At 39.7% G+C, this 12665-nt stretch overlaps 1 long non-coding RNA gene and 6 other non-coding genes across 7 annotated transcripts; 2 read left to right on the top strand and 5 right to left on the bottom strand.

The window, feature by feature from the left end:
* Positions 1–165: 165 nt before the first annotated feature.
* trnal-caa (transfer RNA leucine (anticodon CAA)) lies at positions 166–276 on the bottom strand. The gene is made up of 2 exons: positions 239–276; positions 166–211 (listed from the first exon to the last, which is right to left on the bottom strand). It is a non-coding gene; the product is annotated as a tRNA-Leu (tRNA).
* Positions 277–620: 344 nt separating this feature from the next.
* trnak-cuu (transfer RNA lysine (anticodon CUU)) lies at positions 621–693 on the bottom strand. The gene has a single exon. It is a non-coding gene; the product is annotated as a tRNA-Lys (tRNA).
* Positions 694–1107: 414 nt separating this feature from the next.
* trnan-guu (transfer RNA asparagine (anticodon GUU)) lies at positions 1108–1181 on the top strand. The gene has a single exon. It is a non-coding gene; the product is annotated as a tRNA-Asn (tRNA).
* A 1124-nt stretch (positions 1182–2305) lies between these two features.
* Positions 2306–2377, bottom strand: trnaw-cca (transfer RNA tryptophan (anticodon CCA)). The gene has a single exon. It is a non-coding gene; the product is annotated as a tRNA-Trp (tRNA).
* A 3351-nt stretch (positions 2378–5728) lies between these two features.
* trnaf-gaa (transfer RNA phenylalanine (anticodon GAA)) lies at positions 5729–5801 on the bottom strand. Its single transcript has one exon. It is a non-coding gene; the product is annotated as a tRNA-Phe (tRNA).
* A 512-nt stretch (positions 5802–6313) lies between these two features.
* Positions 6314–6385, bottom strand: trnam-cau (transfer RNA methionine (anticodon CAU)). Its single transcript has one exon. It is a non-coding gene; the product is annotated as a tRNA-Met (tRNA).
* A 1448-nt stretch (positions 6386–7833) lies between these two features.
* LOC131728614 (uncharacterized) lies at positions 7834–12429 on the top strand. The gene is made up of 3 exons (XR_009322762.1): positions 7834–8603; positions 10290–10581; positions 11636–12429. It is a non-coding gene; the product is annotated as an uncharacterized LOC131728614 (long non-coding RNA).
* Positions 12430–12665: the final 236 nt, after the last annotated feature.

The following is a 12665-nucleotide window of genomic DNA, read 5'->3' as shown; positions in this document are numbered from 1 at the left end:
GAAAGCTCCTTGGTCTTCATGGTTGCTTTGTTGGATCACGATGCGAGTTGCAGCTTGAAAGTCTTTATATACCTGAGGGAAATTATCTACAAGTTAAACCACTTTGAGTACACTTTGAGTATTGAGTGCTGAAATTTATTATTTTAAATATAAGTAAAAGTCAACTGTCAGAAGTGGGATTTGAACCCACGCCTCCATTCAGAGACCAGAACACACAATTCTTTAGAAAGACAGAGTCCTTGAGTCTGGCGCCTTAGACCACTCGGCCATTGTGACAAGCTGCGTTTGTTAATGTAGAAAACCGCATTATTTATTTCAGCACACACTAGGGGGTCGTATCAAGGCCCGATTGGGTTTATTACGCACATACCAACTGACGCTCCATGAATGATGTTAAGACAATTCTAAAAAAAAGAAACGGATTGAAGTCAACCCAAAAAAGTAAGATGATTTATTTCAATATCGTTATAGCTATAAACGATGCATGCTTTTTACAATAGCAATTGCTATTTGACAATGACCAATAAGTAATTTTGTTGCAATACTGTATACAATGTGAACAGAATCAGACTTTGTTCCGTTGTCTCGAAGAAACATCTTCAATTTGTATTTAAAAAGGACGCCCAACGTGGGGCTCGAACCCACGACCCTGAGATTAAGAGTCTCATGCTCTACCGACTGAGCTAGCCGGGCTGACTTTTCGAGGTGTCTTTCACTGTAACCAACTGAGCTATTAATTTGTCATCTTATTTGAGAAAAAAGTGAATGACAGAACCAAAGATTCCAAATATAATCCACTGAACTGTAGTTTTCTTATCATAATGAAAACAGATAACACATGACCACAGTTCTGTATCAAAATTAAGTCGTAAGTATATGGTTTCAATTGTAGCTATTTACACACACTGCTCTGTTCTCTCCCAGGGTGTTATCTAACAAAACGACATATGCTGTGCTTCCATAATCAATTACATAGACTTTCCTGCCCCGTGTTGCTTTCTTCTTAGATGTGATCTCAGGTTCTGATGAGTTCTGCTCCCTCGATCACGTTCTGCAGCATCTCGCCTTGTTCATCAGTCCCGTATGCTTTGGCTGCTTAACAGGTTGGTCTCTGTGGCGCAATCGGTTAGCGCGTTCGGCTGTTAACCGAAAGGTTGGTGGTTCAAGCCCACCCAGGGACGATGTTTTTTGCATTTCTTAATCACATTAGAAAATGGCACTCCGGTACCCTGTTATTTCATCCAATTACGCTAATGAATAAATGTGCTCTGTTTTTTTAGTTCAAAATAATACAAAACCAATATCGTCTTGTTGTTTGCCGAAACCCGGGATCGAACCAGGGACCTTTAGATCTTCAGTCTAACGCGCTCCCAACTGAGCTATTTTGGCGTGACAAGACTGATCTTTCGAGATAGCATTCTTTTTGGCAATCCAGTAAACCTGTAATGAAAAAACGTTCAACAGCTCGGCAACACCATAATAGAATCCGATGCCTTTACAAATGCTTTTCGAAACTGTTAAGTTTTCTCCCAAATGCGGTTCTCAACAAATGCTTTTTTTTTTTTTTTTTTTTTTTGTATTCCTTCCAGAGTAAGTCCAAAAGGCAAACACTGGAACTGGTTGCCTGAAAGTGCCGCGCTTGAACTGCCTCAAGAAACGCTTAGCTCTAAAACGTGTACATAGAAAGTCTATTAACATCTTTAACACAATCATCTGTATTCCAATAGCGGTTAATCCACAGGGTGATCAATAAAGTGACTGCTGGCTTTGTTTAAATATTAACGAGATGTTTCAGGATTCACGCGTATTCTGAACAAGCACAATAGAATATGGTAGTGAAAGGACAAGCAAATAGCAGGTTTATTGGTTCTGGTCTTGTATCATCACCCTGACTACTGTCCGTAAGAAAGTGTCATTAATAAAAACGTCATTATGCAAAGTTACCAATGCGCAAATACGCAGCATATTTAAACTTCTTCACAATCTTAAATCTTCCCAAATGAATTTAAAATACTTACTGAAAGGTTACACACATTTTCACTATCTCATGCAAGGAAGTGTTAATATGACTTTATTACCCAACTGTGTCAATGAAGACTGGTCAACAGTAATTTCGGATTCACTTTAGTTTATTGTGCTGTATCAAATGAAACATAAAAATGAATCGCAATACAATAAATATCTGTTTGCTCGCTATACAATCAATATGTTGTATATGCTAAATTGTATAAATAAATGTCCGGAAACAGTTAAATTCAAACACGTTAAAAAATGAAATAGTGCGGAATAAAAACAAAGGCGGCTTTGACCTCGACGTGATTTGAACACGCAACCTTCTGATCTGGAGTCAGACGCGCTACCGTTGCGCCACGAAGTCCAGCTGTAATGGCAGCTTGTTATGCAATGCTAGAGTGTACAGCAAGCATGCCAAACATGGTAATGCCGACGCTGATACTAGGAAAACACGGTGTATCACCAGGGTCTTGGGAAACAGCCGACTCAATACTTGTTCGTAGCCAGCAGGGCTATGAAGTTGTCGGAAGTGTGTTTGATTCTCAGCTTTTAAAGTAAAGAAAACATAAAACAATACGATTTGCTTTTAGAAATTTCATTATTTGAAACGTGGGCATAAACAGAGTTGTATTGGCTGGGAATCATATGCCTGTGTTTATTTATTTATTTTCCGCACGTATTAATTAGTATTGTGTGAATATTTTATTTAGATCGTTTTTTTTTCTTTTCATAATTTTCTGTTTGCTTTGCACTGTGTTTTTGCTGTGTTGATTATTATTTGTCTGTTTTGTTTGGTGCACGGGTGAAACGGAGTTCGTAATTAAAGTATTTTTTGTTTTGTTTATCAGAAGCACTGTGCACACGGACCTCAGGTCCCGCCCCAAACAATTGCAGGTACCTGTACACACCTGGAATTAGAAGGGCTTTGAGGTATAAAAAGGGTGAGGAACTAAGAGACTGGGAGCATGGAACTAGGAGATACCGGAATAGGAAAGAGAGAGAAGTAAACGAAAATAAAGAAGAAGAGATTAGACAGCGAGTGGTTGGGTTTTTTTTTGTGCACGGACAGTGTCAGTATCGTTTTGTTATTTTTTTCCGTAGACTCACTCTGGGAGGACTGCGGAATTTGGCGAATGAAGACATTTGAAAAGAGGTACTGACAAGAACCTTTGCGTTCGTGGTTTATGTCAGGATATCAGGATCTCTCCTGAGGACTTCAGCTGAAGCGCAGCACCCTATGGAGAGGGCTGCCCAAACATGCGTCTGGACAGGAGCCCTAAGAGGAGGTCTGGACCAGAGAGTGGATGGCGTATGGTTAAGTGAACAAATACACATTAAAATGCATCTAATGCTCAAAAATAAAACAATAATTCAAATAAACAAACTGTGCAAAAAAAGGAAAACCAATCCAATTAATATTCAAAAATCATAAGTGATAACACTGAATAAAATAATAATCAACACATTCGTCACCCGTGACATTACCACCACTGCGATCTTGAAAATGTTTGTATGCCACAGAATTTAAGATCTGAAACGGAATGTTTGGCATCTACAAAATGTCTTGCTAGTGGTGGATGAATATATTTTCTCCTAATTGAACTTTTATGTTCGCTCATTAATGCGCAATTGTAACTGTCTAGTAGTTTTACCATCATATTGCAAATGGCTAGGACAAGAAATCACATTAATGACATGAGCTGAAGCACAATCACTTGTAAGATACTGTACTCTTTTTTTTCGTTGTATGGCTTGTGCATTTTCTTAGTTTTAAATGTATTATCACAGGCGGTACACTTACGATTTGGAAAAAATCCAGTAGATTTGTCCAGTACACCTAGATCTCTCGAACTTCTAAACGAGTCAGCCCTTAATAAAGACCGTCCGTGTTCATTTCGGCGTTTATGACATTGTCTATACACAACAGCTCTTATGTAATCCTATTGGTATCGAATCGATCGCAATTAATGTGTTCCATGTTTCCAGTCAGTTTGATAGTTTTAATACTGTATTACATTCTGAATATGAATAGAGCTGAATTATTAATTGTTGATAATACTTAGAATACCAGATACATATTTAGCATTAAAAAGCAATACATGTGATTTATTTAAACAGTCGTTCATTATTTTGTGTATCAGCGGCCACACTGAGCTGAGCGCAGTGCGGTATACTGTAATGATGCTCCAGTCAGTCTGTCCGGACTGCACCTGAACCATCTTAAAAACACGAAGCCCCTAATAAGCTAATTTGTAAAAGTTAGTAAAGAATTGCGCTAATATAACGATGCTAAATTTGAACTCCTAGCTGGAGCAACGAGAGAGGGCGAGACGGCGGGGCAGAGAAGGAAGGGGAGACGCTGCTAGGCAACCGGCTCGTGAACATTCCGCTCAGCTAAGGAGAGACCGTTAGGATTTAAAAATGCAAACGTTCCGAGCGGCGTTAGGCGCTTCGTTAAATTAACACACCGTTGCTGGCATTTGAATATAACCATATTTTAAATACTAAAATAGGACTGTATTAAAAAATATACATGTTTTTCAAAGTAATATGTTATTTGGAATATTAAAACAATCAAATTAAATAACACATGTTTGGACACCAACATATTGTTCTTCCTCATAACGTGTTAGAAAATGTAAGCAGCAGTTGGAGAATGCCGAAGTCGATCATCCTAGCATGTTAAACGAGGGCATTTCTCCTGTAAGCTGCGTCTAGTAATAGATGGTTTATACTGTTCTCAATGGTCCACGTCCCAGCCTGAGACCACGATCCAGTGGTCGACGGAGATGTTTTTCAAAGTAATATGTTATTTGGAATTTTAAAACAATCAAGTTAAATAACATGTTTGGACACAAAATATTTTTCAGTGACGTTAACAAGTAGTCTGTTTACAACAAAAATGCAATCTTTGTTAGGAACACTATTTTAGTCCGATTTAAAATGGAAATTAAAATGGTATTGAGTGCTGAAATTTATTATTTTTAAAAATAAGTAAAAGTCAACTGTCTGAAGTGGGATTTGAACACACGCCTCCATTCAGAGACCCTGAGATTAAGAGTCTCATGCTCTACCGACTGAGCTAGCCGGGCTGACTTTTCGAGGTGTCTTTCACTGTAACCAACTGAGCTATTAATTTGTCATCTTATTTGAGAAAAAAGTGAATGACAGAACCAAAGATTCCAAATATAATCCACTGAACCTTAGTTTTCTTATCATAATGAAAACAGATTACACATGACCACAGTTCTGTATCAAAATTAAGTCGTAAGTATATGGTTTCCATTGTAGCTATTTACACACACTGCTCTGTTGTCTCCCAGGGTGTTATCTAACAAAACGACATATGCTGTGCTGCCATAATCGATTACATAGACTTTCCTGCCCCGTGTTGCTTTCTTCTTAGATGTGATCTCAGGTTCTGATGAGTTCTGCTCCCTCGATCACGTTCTGCAGCATCTCGCCTTGCTCATCACTCCCGTATGCTTTGGCTGCTTAACAGGTTGGTCTCTGTGGCGCAATCGGTTAGCGCGTTCGGCCGTTAACCGAAAGGTTGCTGGTTCAAGCCCACCCAGGGACGATGTTTTTTGCATTTCTTAATCACATTAGAAAATGGCACTCTGATACGATGTTATTTCATCCAATTACGCTGAAGAATAAATGTGCTCTGTTTTTTTAGTTCAAAATAATACAAAACCAATATCGTCTTGTTGTTTGCCGAAACCCGGGATCGAACCAGGGACCTTTAGATCTTCAGTCTAACGCTCTCCCAACTGAGCTATTTCGGCGTGACAAGACTGATGTTTCGAGATAGCATTCTTTTTGGCAATCCAGTAAACCTGTAATGAAAAACGTTCAACAGCTCGGCAACACCATAATAGAATCCGAAGCCTTTACAAATGCTTTTCGAAACTGTTAAGTTTTCTCCCAAATGCGGTTCTCAACAAATGCTTTTTTTTTTCTTTTTTTTTTTTTTGTATTCCTTCCAGAGTAAGTCCAAAAGGCAAACACTGGAACTGGTTTAGATCTTCAGTCTAACGCTCTCCCAGCTGAGCAATTTCGGCTTGTCAATCCTCCTTTTTCGGGATAACATTCTTTTTTAGAATAGTTGTAATATAATTACGTACATTTCTAAACAATCCGTTAGTAACAATATCAAAGCGCTATAATTTATTTCAGCTCTTATGAGACAAGTATCTTTGCGCATTATATCATCCTTGATTACGATATGTAATATTAATTAATTGCTTCAGTTAATATTAAAAAAAAAAACTACTTTGCTAACAGAAGAAAAACAAGCTAGCAGAGGATGGTTTCGATCCATCGACCTCTGGGTTATGGGCCCAGCACGCTTCCGCTGCGCCACTCTGCTACAGTTGTCTCATGACTGAATTACCAAGCAGCAGAAAAAAAAAAACTGAACATCGTTTTAACCAGACACACGGCAGTGGCCGGGCCGAACCATGGAAACGTTGCAAATCAGCGATGATCCGTTTTCTTTTCTCCCAAATACGGTATGCAAAGTATGCAACTTTTCTGCCCACTTTGATCACAGGCAGTTTTATCCCCCAGTTTCGGCTGCCAATTCCAATATTCTGTCTCTCTAAAGCATCTTAAATCGTGGAAAGCGCTCTTTGTTTAAAATTACACTGAAGACTTATTTTGTTCGACCAGGCTTACAATTAGATATTTTGTTGTTTTTAAGTAGATTTTGTGAAGCGCATATCGGGCGCTATAGAAAATATATATGATTAATAGATAGATTGATTAATTGAATGTTAGCCTGCGTTCGATCTGGCAGGTTTAATTCTTCAAAAGACAACGCCGAAGGGTCTGATAAATGACACTGTAATTATCTGAGATGATGCATGTAGACAATAATGTAAAAATTATTATTATTTATTTATTTCGTAGCTGACGCCCTTATCCAGGGGGACTTACAATTGTTACAAGATATCACATTATTTTTACATACAATTACCCATTTATAGAGTTGGGTTTTTACTGGAGCAATCTAGGTAAAGTACCTTGCTCAAGGGTACAGCAGCAGTGTCCCCACCGGGATTTGAACCCACGACCCTCCGGTCAAGAATCCAGAGCCCTAACCTCTACTCCACAAATGGTTGTTTTCGAATTTGTATTATTTAATTTCATTTTTCTTTTTAAATGTAGAGCTGTTTTATAGTTGTTAATGTATTATTATTAGGTTTGTGGTATTAATATTATTTATAATGTTCATTATTAACGTCGGTATTGTCGGTATTAAACACATCCAGATATGAGGTTCAGTCCAAACAGAGCGCCGAACTCAGCGAGGTCCAGCAGGGGACAGTAACTTCACACGGGGCCATTTCATCAACCATCACCTCAGAAACACAAACAAGCAAATCATTATTATTCTCCATTTTTAAAAGTCGCTCAGCGCTCTCCTGTAGCAGAGCGTTAAGTCATTTAAATTCAGCTCCGTGTGCTTTCTGAGCGGCTCACTTACTTAACGCGCCTGAATGCATCGCATTGAACACAGCGCTGAAAGAGCCAACATGGCGAACTCTGGCATCCAGTTTCATAACCGCCTCCGACAGGGAGGCCAGCCAATCAGACTCACATGCTGGGGATAGAGTGTTTCTACAGCCAATCAGACTCACATGCTGGGATAGAGTGTTTCTACAGCCAATCAGACTCACATGCTGGGATAGAGTGTTTCTACAGCCAATCAGGCTCACATGCTGGGGATAGAGTGTTTCTACAGCCAATAATACGCGATGGTTCCAACCAGACCCGCCTTCTGCTAGTGACGCTTTCATTTCAGTACAGGAAATAGAGAGGTTTGTTTTGTTCATGTGTGGAGAGGTGGCTGCAGTCAGTGATGATTTTACAACACGCTGTCTCCTGCTGTTTAAAGTATTTAGGCTGGGATGAAATGTTTTCCAATAATTAGTGATTTTTGTGTTTGTTTATTACCTGCACGGAGTTCCGTGAAAAGGAAAGCATCCCTTTTCTGTGTTGAATTTCACACACAGAGCGGAGCGCGTCAGTCGCAGCTACAGACAAGTCGAGCTTTTCAATGAGATGATTTACTGAGAAACAAACGCGTTGAAGCTCCAGCAGAGCTCTGCGCGATTCTGAAAGACCAAAGTAAAGTTACTCCTTGCAAAGCATGTTGTTTGTGTTCTTTCTTTATCACACCAGAAGAAGTGATGAATATATTTGAATGGGAAGGCTACAGTAAAAAATAAATATTACTAAATACAAACCGCAGGCGGTGTTTCTGATTGAAAAGAGGATTCCCCTAGACCAGTGTGAAACTCAAACCAGTGAAGATGGACGCGTCAGTGTGTCCGTGTCGCTCAAGACGAGCTCGCCTCTACCATCGAGCACGCAGTGAAAGCGGCTCTACACACCGTCTTGTGTGCGATTACTAAAGCTGTCGGCAGCAAATTCACTGAATTCAGAGTGGAAATGGAACAAAAAGGAGAAAGAGAATGAAAGTCTGAAGCTGAGATTGGAAATATCAGAGAACGAGCTGAAAGCTGTGCGAGCGTGTATAAACGCTGCAGATGCAGACATTAAACAGCCTTTAATATTTCAAGGTAAGATTAATTTTATTGTGTGGTATTGCTTGGTCAATCCAGCACCTTAAACTACCTTCTGTTGGAAAGATCTTGGTTAGAATTTCTCTTCGGACACGTTTTAAAGTGTTTGATTATTATAAGCGTTGTTAATAACACAGTTCTGTCCTAATATTGGTTATAAGGAGTCTAATCAAGACATTGTATTATTTTATATATTTAAATAGGTAGTCTAGAAATTAATAAAGTACTAGATTGGTAAATCTTAGCCAGTCTAATTTAAGAGCCTTCAATGGTATCCTTCTGGTAAAGTGATGTCTTGTATAGAGTCCCACTGAGACAGTCACAGACCATATTGCAGAGGGTTAGAATAATGATTTGTGATTTAATATCAACATACAGGCAGCAGCACATCTGGTTTCAGTGTTTGATTGAACTGTTTGACTGCGAATCTATTTTTAGATAAATGGTTTCATTGTATTCCGCTCCAGTGCTGTTGAGTTTGTCTTTGGTACAGTCGCGGCTCATTCGCTGCTCGTTCTTTTGCTTTAGTCCTGTTTCCTTCTTGTTCCACACACACACATTTACACAATCTTTCCAGACCTCACTGTGTGAATAAAGGGGGCGGCAGCAGCACCCTGCCTGCACCAATCCGCTGTAAGATTTTGGACCCGAGTGGTTCCACAAATTCAATTAAGGGTTGAAGTTGGAGGAAGTAAATACAGCACAGTAAGGTGTCAACTGAATTGTATCATTTTATTGAGTCTCTAGATTGAGTCTCTAAATAAAGTACTTTGTTCAGCTGATGGTAAGCAGAATTAGGAAACGGTCGCTCATATTGCTTATAAACATTTACTAATACAGGTTATTATTTAAGAGCAGAGATGAGTTTGCACGGGATACATACAATAGGGAGAGCCACACCATTACAAATGTATTTTAATACTACAAGGGATGTTATTGGATTTATATCTACAGGTCACCTGGCATTGCACAAGTAAGCTTCCAGTGTTGTTGCTAATGATTATTACACAGGTGGAGTTTGTACAAAAAACATATTGCTGCACTTTAAAAAGTTTGAGTTGTGTAAATCACGTGTTTAAATGAAACTGCTTTGAGAATAAGCAGGTTATCCTGCTGCAGTCGCTTGTCTGCTCATCTTGCATCCTGCGTTGACCATTTCCTTCAAAACCGTTCTCACAATACAGTATCAGGTAACAAAAAGACATTCCTCAGACACTTTGCTAAGACTACAAGTCTCCTGGCTTGGTTTCTAAGCATGTTTGCAGAAGAGAAATGGATGTTTGCATTAGAACAATGCAAAGGCAGAACTGTGGTCATGATGGTGATTGACAGGGAGGTAGAAGTGGATGCAGTGCTCCAGTGTGAGGCTACAGGAGGTGAGAAAGCCCAGCAGCACTGAGGCTTGTTTTGTACAGGACGTAGAATAAAAAGATGTTCATATGAAAATGCCTTTTCCTTCACTTTGTTCATATTAACACAAACACAGCGTTAACCGATAATTGCAATGTAGAATAACAGGAATGGTATCAATGCCATCAGGTACCTAAACCACCAAACTATTATACCGGCTCACCCCTATACGAAATAACTGAGGAACAGTAACTTTAAATCCCTGATCAAAGCAACTAACAAACCTAGCTGGTAAGTAAGAGATCTAATTGTATACAGTTTTGTTTCCCACAGATCCCAAAGAGAGCCACGCTATCCCTGAATCTGAAGCACAGGAAGGGCCAAAGATAGAAGCACGAGTGCTGTGCAAGTCTAATGCAGGTTACAGAGCTGGCATGTGTTAAAGATGAAGAGGTCCCTCAACAGGAATGTGTTCCTATTAAAGAGGAATTCATAGAGCAGGAATGTGTCCCCATCGCAGAGGAACTTCCTCATGAAAATCATGTCTGTACACTTGAGGAGAACAACAAGCTGGGATCCAACCTGTGTGATGACTCTCCATCTGAATGTGAACTGGGTTTTAGAGGTAATCCTACAAAACAAGCAGCATTGAGCTGCCTATTCATCCTGCAGAACCTGGTACTGAACACCAGCAGTGTGCTTGAGTTTCATATTTTAACCAAGGGGAGCTGCCCAATCACTATGTCAACAAGGACATCACTGTGCTCGCTTCTGAGGTACCTGCTAGATGTGCAGCCGCTGCCACGCCTCTTTAGAATGCTGTGAGATCAGCGGTGTCCAATCACGCTCCTGGAGGCCATTCCACTCCACATTGAAGAGGTTCAGTTATATAAAGTGATACTCCTGTGTCTGGATGGACACCCCTGTGTTAGATCTTTGCCTTTCCTCATTCCTGGTAGGCTGTTTGCAGTTCTGCTCCCACAGCTTTACAGAGCTGCAGGGATCACATGTCCCATCACTGGGTGATGCCAAATCCAGTCGGGTTGCTCAGCGTCACCAGAAGAAACATTTCAGTAGAGAATTTCTGTGGAGAATGTATGCAGCAGGATCACCAACATGAGTCTTATTTTATTTCTTACACTTTATGCAAATACAATATTATTTTTTTTTAACGCTCATCTCATGGCAGCTATCCCGAGGACTGTAATGTTTGCTCGCAACGCCACATTTCACTTTTGTGTGATTCACAGTAAGCATTGCTGTGTTATTATTGTCACAGTACAGTAAATATGTGTGTGGAGGTGTTCTGTACAGCAGACCAGCTCAACAGATAATTTCTATATTAATTATTAATTATCAAAAAACAAATTAAATATTAGATACATTGCAGTACTATCAAAATGCAGGTACTAAATAGGATTTTTCATGATGCTCTGTTGGCTCGATTTAAAATATTCCATTTTAAACATTAAAAAAAAGCATGTTTTTCATTTTCCACTTGGCTGACATGTTGACATCATTTTTGCTGTGACTGAAACTTGCGGGACACTAACTGGTGAATGAATCCACCTCATCTCAAGCAACCAATCACTGAACTGCTCATTCACTTGTGTTCAGAACAGTGCATGTGGAAGAATGCTGTACAATAACCTTTGTCTCTCTTCTCTTTCTTTCTTTAGCTTCTAAAGTAGATGAAGGAGAACACGACTCCACTCTATCACCCCAGTGCAAAAACGCTTCTAGAGGCAAACCACAGTGCAAGAAACACAGAGAAACAACACCCCAAGAAGAAAATGTGAAGACATTGAGAACTCACTCAGTTACAATCCCTTCCTTACAAGACAGACACCCACTTACTGTGGAGAGTACAGAGACGGCACATTCTGTATGTTTTAACAATTCTGAAACCCAGGGCAACTTGAAGACCTTACCTCATACTATTAAAGGTGGGAAGAGTTCCTGTCAATTAGATGTTCCTAAAACTCACAACGGAAATCCCACAGGAGGGACTTTGTGTTCCTGGGCTGATTGTGGGAAGAGTTTCAATCATATATCACTGCTTAAAAGGCACCAGCGCATTCACACAGGAGAGAAACGTTATCACTGTGCTGTTTGTGGGAAGAGATTCAGTCAGTTAGGAAACCGCACAAGACACCATAACATTCACACATATGTGTAATCCTATCCCTGCACTTAGTGTGAAGAAGTTAAGTCAGTTGCAGGCTCTTACAGGACTTGAGAACATTCTCAGAAATGCAGACACTTGGGGACACCTAAACAACAGGAGTGCATTCGACTAAATACAGAAATATTAACTGAAAACAAAAGAATAAACTTGCTTGATAAATAGGGTCACCCCTAATCACAATCTGTTCAGATCAAAAACTCACCAAAATCTGTGTTCATCATGTTGTTGAGCATTCTGATTGTGTTACATCACATTAGTAATATATTAAATAGATTGTTATTATGAGTGCAAGTTTCTCTTTTTTTTCCTCCTGCATTGCTCAGCCTCTTGCAGTGTGTTGTGTGGAATCTTCCCTGATACCATGGTGAATCTGCGGTACCTCAAGACGCAGCACAGTATACCACAGTTATCATGCGGGCAGCTTGAAGTGGAAAATCAATACTGTTTCCAGCAGGGTGTGCCAGAGACCTTTTAGCACTTTAATGGGCTGCATACCATTGCTTCTTAACAAGGTGATTTCT

Source organism: Acipenser ruthenus, unplaced genomic scaffold, assembly GCF_902713425.1.
Source record: "Acipenser ruthenus unplaced genomic scaffold, fAciRut3.2 maternal haplotype, whole genome shotgun sequence".
Taxonomy (NCBI): Eukaryota; Metazoa; Chordata; class Actinopteri; order Acipenseriformes; family Acipenseridae; genus Acipenser; species Acipenser ruthenus.
The sequence above is the reverse complement of the archived record's forward strand: the minus strand, read 5'-3'. Positions and strand labels throughout refer to the sequence as shown.